This window comes from Thunnus maccoyii, chromosome 20 (genome assembly GCF_910596095.1).
Source record: "Thunnus maccoyii chromosome 20, fThuMac1.1, whole genome shotgun sequence".
NCBI lineage: Eukaryota > Metazoa > Chordata > Actinopteri > Scombriformes > Scombridae > Thunnus > Thunnus maccoyii.
The window spans coordinates 540,235-549,602 of NC_056552.1; the positions used below are offsets into that span (position 1 = coordinate 540,235).

The 9,368-nt window shown below is 45.0% G+C and overlaps 1 long non-coding RNA gene across 1 annotated transcript in view; it reads left to right on the forward strand.

The window, feature by feature from the left end:
- Positions 1-1,071, forward strand: part of LOC121886811 — a 4,756-nt gene extending 3,685 nt beyond the window's left edge. The window contains exons 2-3 of the long non-coding RNA XR_006092853.1: positions 387-419; positions 944-1,071. This is a non-coding gene — a long non-coding RNA (uncharacterized LOC121886811). The remainder of the gene's footprint in view (positions 1-386; positions 420-943) is intronic.
- Positions 1,072-9,368: the final 8,297 nt, after the last annotated feature.

The window sequence follows — 9,368 nt, forward strand, 5'->3', positions numbered from 1 at the left end:
TTGTGTTCATGTGTTCATCTCATCTGCTGCTCTTCAGAGAAGAAGCAGAAAGTAGAAGCAGTGAGGTCGAGAAAAAAGATTTTAAAGTTTCAGACTGACCAGGCAAAGAGAGACGTTTGTTTTTCCTTCATTTTTTGTCTTTTTATGAGGATTATTTTCACCCTAGAATAATTGAGAGTACCTCATACTGCAGTAGCTCAGTTTTCTAGTTCCTGAAAATTTAACACGTTATTTTCATACACAAATTATAATTGTTTGTAGCATCGACTTCAACATCTGTGTGTTTTCAGTGAGATGAGCTCTGAGCTGCTGCAAAGCCTCACAGTGTTTGTTCAGTTCACAGCTCTGCAACAATATAAATATTAATTTTCTGATTTTCTCTGCAGGACTCCAGGCTGAAGATAAACACCAACCAACAGGTAAAAAGAGAGAATATATCTCATCTGGTCTGGGAACGCCTCTGATCCCCCAGGAGGAGCTGGAGGACGTTACCCGCACCTCCATCAGTGGTGCACAATGAATCCACTTTGGTTTATGACCAAATACCCTCAAAACTAATAAGTAATAAAATATGCTAATGTTAGCATTGAAAGGTGAAAATCTAGATTTTGGACGTCATCACTGCTCGCTGTAGAGCTGCACACCGCTAATTTCTATAAAATCTATATCAGATCTATAAAATGCAACGCATGGCATTGTGGGATTGTTTGCAGGAAGTAGTGTACATGACATTAACACGACTTTTTTGTTCCATTGTGGAACATTTGAGGCTCTAAATGTTGGATAAATTTACACACAGAATTCACACACTGAAACAAAATGGAGGAGGGTAAATAGACTGAACTTTGTAGTAAATAGTGAGTGATTTCAGACACAGTCTTAGTCTTGCTTCTATATCTGACCTCTTGTGTATTGTATCCTACCATCCTCTGTTTTCCTCCAGGTTCTCAGTGTGAAAGCACAGCCAAGGCTGACATCGTGCTGTTGGTCTGTGAATCCAGGAACACCACCTCTGAAGACCATGAAAACATTAAGTCCTTTCTAACTCAAATAGTCAACAACTTCAACATGGGCCCTGACAAAGTCCAGATCGGTAATATTTTTACTACTACAACTATTCACACTACTGATCCTGGTACTATTACTACTACTGCTTGTGTATAAAGTACTCAAAATACTAAAATCTTTACACCACAATGTGAAAATATTCAAATACAGGTGCAGATCCCAAATTCAAAATGAGCAACAAAGCAGTAAAATGGGACATGATAACCAGAGTAGTCAGGGTTATGGCTGATGTGAGGATAAAAGGACCATACCAGTGGTTTTACATGTTTAAGCTAAATAACTGCTGTCTGCATACAGCCTCCATTACTGCCAGTTATTTCCCAAAACATGCAGACATATTTTAGCTTTGTAATAACTTGCAGAATTCTCAAAATGTTCAAAATGAAATGTTCAGGTGATACACCTACCTTAAAATTCAGTGCTTCATCTACTGAAACACACATTTATAACTCATAGTAATTATGATTCAGCTTGTAAAACAATCTTTTATCCAGACACTGATTTCCATGGTGGAGATATACTGTACATTCCTTCTGTGTAGGTCCGTGTTGGATCAGTTAGCAGGACAGATGTTCTGACTGAACAGACTCTGTGAAGCACACCGCATTTCTGAACAAAACATTCTAGCTAGGAGGGATGCACAACTTTGTCATGTTGGTTCATCCACAGCATCACTGCCTCGCTCCAACTCCTCCAACAATGGTGTCAATGTCCATTTCCTCCAGGAAGGAGACTCTAAAGTCATGTACCAGAGTCAGACAGTAGACTCAGGGGTTATTAGCCTGTTAGCCTGTTGGTCCTGCTGGACTGAACTGCTGGAATGGTCCTTTAAGTCCTCTGGTCCCTCTATGCATATGCAGATTAGTACAGACATCAGTGTGTGTGAGACATGTGATGTGTGTGTATGAGTGTTAGTGCAACGATGACAACAAGATAACAGTAATAACAGTAATAAACCATCAATTATCATTATTATCATTGTTAATCTCATTATCATTTAAAATCAAAAGCTGAGTCAGTGTGTCAGTTTCACACATTTCTGTGTTTTCTGCAGGTCTGCTTCAGTACACTGACCGATCAGTGACCCAGTGGTACCTGAACACCCACCAGACCAAACAATCCCTGCTGGAGGCCATAGCCAACCTGCGACAGAGAGGAGGAGAAAGACGTTGCTACATAGGTAATTTAACAGCAGGCTGTCTGATCCACACCAGCTTTACACTGTGAGGGACTGAGGCAGAGACTCTGATTAGATCCAAATATATTTACTTTCTGTATTTAGGTCTGTCAGCGGTGGAAAGTGAAGCTGTCAGTGATCTGTATTTTGTACAAAATTTTAACTTAAAGTATTTATAGTATAGAATATATTGAATATATCCAGCAATTTGTGAATGAAATTCACTCCCTTGACAGATCAAGAAAACTGTGTCTCTGCTAACAAATAACATCTTCAGAACAGACTTCAGATAAACTTAGTAAGAAGTATTTTCATTTATGGTGATTCCAGAAATATTAAAGGAAAATTCTGGTTTATTTGAACCTGATATATTTCCCATAAATGTGGCCATTGTGGCTCTATGTGTGATGCTAACTTTGTTCTCTCAGCTCCGTTACATGATTCCTAACTGGACAGGATGCGAACAAGCAAACATGAGATTGTTTTAGTTTTTCCCTGTTAAGATGTCCTAACCTGCTCCGTGCATCAGTGAACAGGCTAAGTACGGCAAGCCATATGGATCAAAACGTCTAATTTGATGTTCGCATTATGTCTAATTTATATGTCTTAAGACGACAGAAAATTCCCCGTTAACACGTCCATTTTGAACGTCTTAAGTCGTTTTGACCATTAAGGCTTCCGTTCTATTGGTGGACGTCAACATAGCCGCTCCTTTTTGACGTAGGGACGGCGTAGGGCTGAATGTTTGCCTACGCTGTGGTCACGTGGACGTTTGGGCTACGTATCTATCACATGTCTTATACACAACTGTGATTTAGTATGTGGGAGGATCAACTGTGCAGACAGATGCATTTAGGGTTTAATGTTGTAGGTTGTAAATTAATGATGAATGGTCTCCTCTGCATCATTAATTATTGATTTTGAATTGATAAAATATTATGCTCAAACTTTATTTGCATATGTGGTGTATAGGATATTTATGTGTATTTGCCCACTTGCTTGTAGCTATGTGTTATTTTATATACAGTACGCACTTTATCTTGTATCTTTACAGATATTCTCATTCAATTTAATGTGTTTCTGATTTGAGTAAAAGGCAGGAGAGCAAGTGTGGGCTGCGCTGCGTTCTTCAGTTACTCACTGAGAATATCAGTAAAGCCACTGAAGCCAAATCACTGTTCGTTTTCATTTATTCTTTCAGGAGGGTAAATGTCACCTAAGCACCTTCAGATTTTATCAGTAGTACATTTGTTCATATAGTTTGTGTTGTGCTTCCTTACATTGGGGGAACTGTGACGTTAGGTAACTGCATATGAGTGGACGCAACCGTCACTAATGCTAACGTAGCTCCTCAGGGATTGAAGCCGTTATCTTTTAATTTTAATATTCTAACCTGTAACAACACATTAGTGAAGGTTTTAGGAACTATGACTGTTGGTAGTTACTGTTGATCTCCTTCAGTTTAATCATTGGTTTCACTTTATTTATTTCCTCATGTGTTCCTCATGTCCTCATGTATTGATGAAGCAGGAAAGTTGATCAGTGTCCGATCAGCTGTTGAAATGTGTTTGCTGGGTGTTGACAGACACCCTCAACCTGACGGGTCTGTTTAAATATGTATTTTGCCACGATTTGGTCAAATAATCAGATAATTTCATCCATCATTACTGCGATTAATTCACTAACCATTATGACGTGTTTTTTTAAAAATATGTTAATGTCCACAATAATCATCTTTTTCATTGTGATCCTTTTCACTAGCAAGAACCACGCCACAACAGTATGTCGTTTAAAGGTTTAATGGGATACAGGAGTTATTGAATGTTGTGAATAGATGAATGGATGTAGGTGAGGTAGAGGGAGATGTCATCTGTTAGGCTGGCCTGGGAGAGTGTATTGAAGACCGGGCGGAGGGAGACTCAGTGTGGGGGTTCCGTCTCAGGCATATATATCCACCCGAGCTGATCACTGGCCCCCAAAAGAGTCAAATTTAGATTGAACTGATTTGAACATGAGCTTGACGGAGATCATTAAGATTGTTGCGGATGTAGGATGATATGCTTGGGATGACCAGCGGCTGAGGACCTGAATGGTTTGGTCTGAGATGCCTAGTCTGGCTGCTGTGGATACTGCGCCGTTGTGGAAGGAGTGGCTAGAATAGAGTTCTGGAGATACGCCTGAAATGTGTAGGACTTGGTGTAAGTGTTTCTGGAACCAGAATCGAGTGGCCATTTTTCCTGTTTCAGTGAGAAAGACTGGGTGTTGAGGTGATGCCTTAGTAGCATACCTGGAGCTGATGTATTTGGTCAGTGGCTCGTATGGGCTGAGGTAGGATTCGAGGCGGAATAAGTAGATAGGAAAAGAAACTCCCAACTGATCTGTTTTGCTCCTTCGGAGCGAAAATATGAGTGAGTCAGCAGTGTGGATGGTTATGTCGGATAGACTGGGGTGACATGAAGGGTTATAGACGGATGAAGTCGGGGCGAATTCAGAGCACCTCAGGAATCCGAAGAAGGCCAGCAGAAACATGGATTCTAGGGTTAGGTCCACCATAGGGGATATGTAGCCTGAACGAAGAGAGTGAATGCAGAGGCTGAGAAGGTCTGAAGTGAGTGGCAAGCGCCTAGCTGGGAGAGCCGGTTCCTGTTTACGCAGGCCTTTTATTAACATAGTAACGTGAGAATGGGAGGTTGAAGGACAATGGAAGCCGGTGACTAATTTGATGAAGAAGTTGATTCCTGCTAAGTAGGTCTGGATGGTGGAGGACCGTATTTTTTGGATGGAGTGAGCATGGGTGATGAAATTGCAGGTGGACATGATGTCCAGAGAGGGAAATGACAGCTGGTAGGTGAAGTGATATGTCTTGAAGCAATTCCAGCCAGTTAGGTAGGCTGAGAGAGTGCTTGGGGCGAGACTGTTAAGGATGGCTTCTTGTGAAGCGTGAGAGAGGTTCGACATCTGTGGAGCTAGTTGAATATTGTGGCTGAAAACGGTGGGATAGGTGTCGGGGGAAGGTCTGATTCTGGGGCCAAGTGTCTGAATTTCTGGAACGAGAAGCGAGACAATGAGTCAGCAATGCTGTTGTGATGACCAGGAACGTGGGCTGCCCAGAGGATGAACTGGTGTTGAGCTGAGAATAAGGTGAGTCTGCGCAGGAACTGCATGATGGCTAAAGAACGAGATCGACCTTTGTTCAGGATCTCTACAACTGCAGTGTTGTCGGAGTGGATAAGTATGGACTTCCTGGACCATTTGTGCCCCCAAAGAATGGCAGCTATTATGATGGGATACAGCTTGTGAAGTGCGGAGGAAGGAGATCAGGACTCTGAGACAAGGGGTTCGAACTCTGGGGGCCAAGCAGAGGCGAACCATCTCCCTCCATAGTAGCCACCAAAACCTGTGGAGGGAGCCACGTCTGTGAAAAGTTGAATGTAATGTATTGAGCCCGTGGCGAGGTGGTGAGGAGGGTGGAGTGACGACGAGAAAATCGTCGAGAAGATGGAGAACGTAAGGGAGCCTGTGGTTGTTCGTGAGGTTCCAGCAAAGGGCTTCTGAAAGCAAATCAAAGATCCAAGGACTGCTTTTGCAGCCAAAGGTAAGGCGCACGGAAAAATAATATGCCCCCTTCCAGCAAACGCCGAAAAAATACCAGAAGTCAGGATGAATGGGCAAAACTTTGAATGCGCTGGTGATGTCTACTTTGGAAAGCCAAGCTCCACGTCCTGCTAGCCGAATGAGAGTTCGGTCGATGGTTGCGTATTGCATGGAGAAATCCGGGCTGGAAATGACACTGTTGATGCTTGGAATGTGTGAGCCGTGTGGGGAAGACAGGTCCATAATTAGCCTCTTTTTTCCGGAGTATTTGCGAGTGGCAATACCTATTGGGCTGATGCGGAACAGTCGAAAAGGAGGGATATTGAACGGGCCTATCATGAAACCTTCTTTGACTTCTTTAGCCAACAGAGTGTCGACAGTGTGAGGTTCTGCAAGAGCAGACTGGAGGTTGTGACAGACATGTGAAATGTCAGGGAGAACTGCCATACTGGGATGGAAACCGTGTGTGAGGCCATCTATGAGAAAATGAACAAGCTGTCTGTCAGGATGGTTTTGCAGAGCAGTGGCAAGGACATTTACCTTAACGGGGGTGCTGAGGTGCTGTACCAGTTGGTCTGCAGCTGTGGTTGGATTGTGGGGGCAGGTGCTCCTGGCATGCACACCACCGCAGAAGGAGCAGACATGCAGGAGGCGGCAGTTGGAAAGAGTGCAGCCCAGGTGGTTGAAATTGTTGCACACCATCCTGCCACCCTGGTAGAGGATCGGCCTTCCGCATCTGTTGACCCCCTTTGGCATCGGGACATTGACCGAAGGACGTATGTTAACGGGCCTAGGAATGATGGGAGGTGGGGGTGCGGCAGGTGACAGGCGGTTGAAGACTGAGATGTTGCGTGAGGAAGATGGACATGAGCGAGGTGGTGGAGCAGTGACAGTGCATTCTGTGGCGGGGTGGGAAGGGACTCCACATAACTCACAGGAGAGGGACGTGCGGGCTGCAAATATGCGACAGTAGAGTTCGGAGTCGAGGGTGCCCCAGTACGTTCCCTGGTTAAACTGTTGTATCATGCCAGCTGCCTGGTTGGCGAAGTGCATATGGTAGATGTAAAACCCTGTCCCTCCAAAGCGTAAAGCCATGTCGAGCACGATGGATAGATATTCGTCCAGCTCTGCTCTCCGTATGGGAAAAGCAGAGCAAATGACGTCACGGTAAAGGGAAAAAGCGAAGGCAAATTCTGTGGGGGTTAGATCTTTAGACTGTGAGGGTAGTGAGTGGCGGAGTTGCACAGAGCCGAAGTTTGTCTGCACTTCCCTGATCCGATTAGTGTCGATGACCGATGGCTTAAGGAGCTGGGCTAAATCTATGTAATTACCAGAGAGAATCTGTTGGCGTAGTGCAGGAGAGACAGGAGAAGGGCGATAAACAGAAGCTGGCTGTACAGGTGGTGCTGCTGTGGCAAAGGTGAAATTGCTGGCACACTGAGAAAATATATTTGGGTGTTGGGGAAGGGATGGGGTGGGGAGGGGAGGGGAGGGGGAAAGGATAGACTAGTTGGAAGTGAAGGAGGAGGTTGGAGATCACCGAGTTGGTTGGCCTGTGGTGGGACCCCTTGAGTTGCTGACTGAGGCTCTCCTGCTGCTGCGGTGGCTATTGCAGAAAAAGGAGGAGCAGAAGCCGTGTTGCTGGGAACGGCTGAAGGAAGGGTAGAGGAAGGGATGATGGGATGAAAGGATATATGTGCACAGGGATTTTGTGAAGCCTGTGAAGAGAGGGATGAAAAGAAGGCTGAAATCATTTGAGATAATTCAGAAACAGGGGGAGCAGGCACAGGGTGACATACAACCTGGCCCCCACCAGAGGGAGCTGATGGTGTAGGCTGTGGCTGAGGCAGCTACGGTCCGGTGACGTCACGGCTGACGACATCGGCGGTGGGTGGCTCAGGTGTGGAAGCCGGAAGTGCGGGAGGTATGGCGTTTGTTGCTGCGTCCATGGTGGCTGAATACAGCCAAAAAAGTGTGGCTTTGTTTGCGTTGCAGTAAAATGGGATGCCCTCACTCCGCAGGAAACATTGGAGGTGAGCAACAGTCCAGTGTTTGATGTTGGGCTCGGTTTGAGAACGCGGAGACTGCCGACTCGCAGCTGATGGTGCACCGCGGGTGCGCCGTGGTGAAGAGTCGAGAGCTGGGAGCCTAGGCGATGGGGTCAGCTGCCGATGAGGAGAGGGTTGAAGCTGGCTCCTACGACCCTGCCCGCGGCGTCTGATCCTCTCTGAAGGAGGAGAGGATGCTTGAGATCTGTGGGTCTCGGCTGTTGGAGTCGGAGAGATCTCGTTGGTGAAGCTTGAACGGTGGAGATGCTGAGGTACGCTGACCACCGACCTCAAGTGACTACGCTGGCGTGTTTGGCTGTGATCTGGGTGCTGCTGCGGGTCTGGTGGACCAGTGTCGAACAAATCGTCAAACGTATCGCCGTCTGAATCGGTTGGGTGGATTTGCAGTTCCGGATTCATGGTAGGTAGATGATCTTTACCTTTTGTCTTGTTTAAATAGAAGTTGTTTTAGGCGTTTAGGCGACAAGTGCGTTCTGTCTGAGCTCGAGAAATCTGAGACAAAGAGGGTAGGATGGGTTGACCCAGCATAAGTAGGCTTGGCAGGTGATTAGAGGTGTGGTTGAGGCGTGGTTCTGCTCCTGAACCTAAGTTAACAGGTTAACTACATTTATTTGTAATCTTTTGCATGTCTGTGTGCTGCTGCGTGTCTGAGTGTGTGTGTGTTGTGCAGCCATCTGTGTAGGTGCATATTACTGTCTTGATAATGCGCCTTAAAATAACAGTGAAACACTGCGCCACTGACTTCAGACCAGGTTTATGTTGCTCAATTGCTCTCTGCTGCCTCAAGACAGCAATGCACCAACAATGCGTCTGACCACACACACACACACACACACACACACTCACGCACACACACACACACACGCACACACACACACTCACACACACACACACACTCACACACACACACACACACACACACACACACACACACACACACTCACACAAACACACACACACACACACACACACACACACACACACACACACACACACTCACACACACACACACATAATATTGTGATATAACATTATTGTTATAGTATCATGGTATAATGTTATATATCACAGACTGCTGATGCTGTTATAGTGATAGTGATTATAATAAATATAATAATACAAATAAAAGTCTCACAATAGAATTTGAAGCTCTGTGATTGGATGTTTCTGACTGAAATGCATCTTGGGAGTCGCAGTTAACTTCTCTCTTTCAGTTTTTATGTCTACAGGCTTCTAGCTTTGACTTTTTATCAAAGAACCAGATATTTTGTTACACAGGTGTTGAAGTGCTGCAGCTGTCAGTCACCTAACAGTCTATGAACAAAGTAACGGGACCTTTATGTCTGGAACAAGCAACACATGAAATAAAGTCTCTGTATCTTTTAAAGCCTCTTTATTTCTGTCATACAGGAAGAGCTCTGAGGCGCATCCAATATGAGTTCTTTCAACCCAATAAGGGA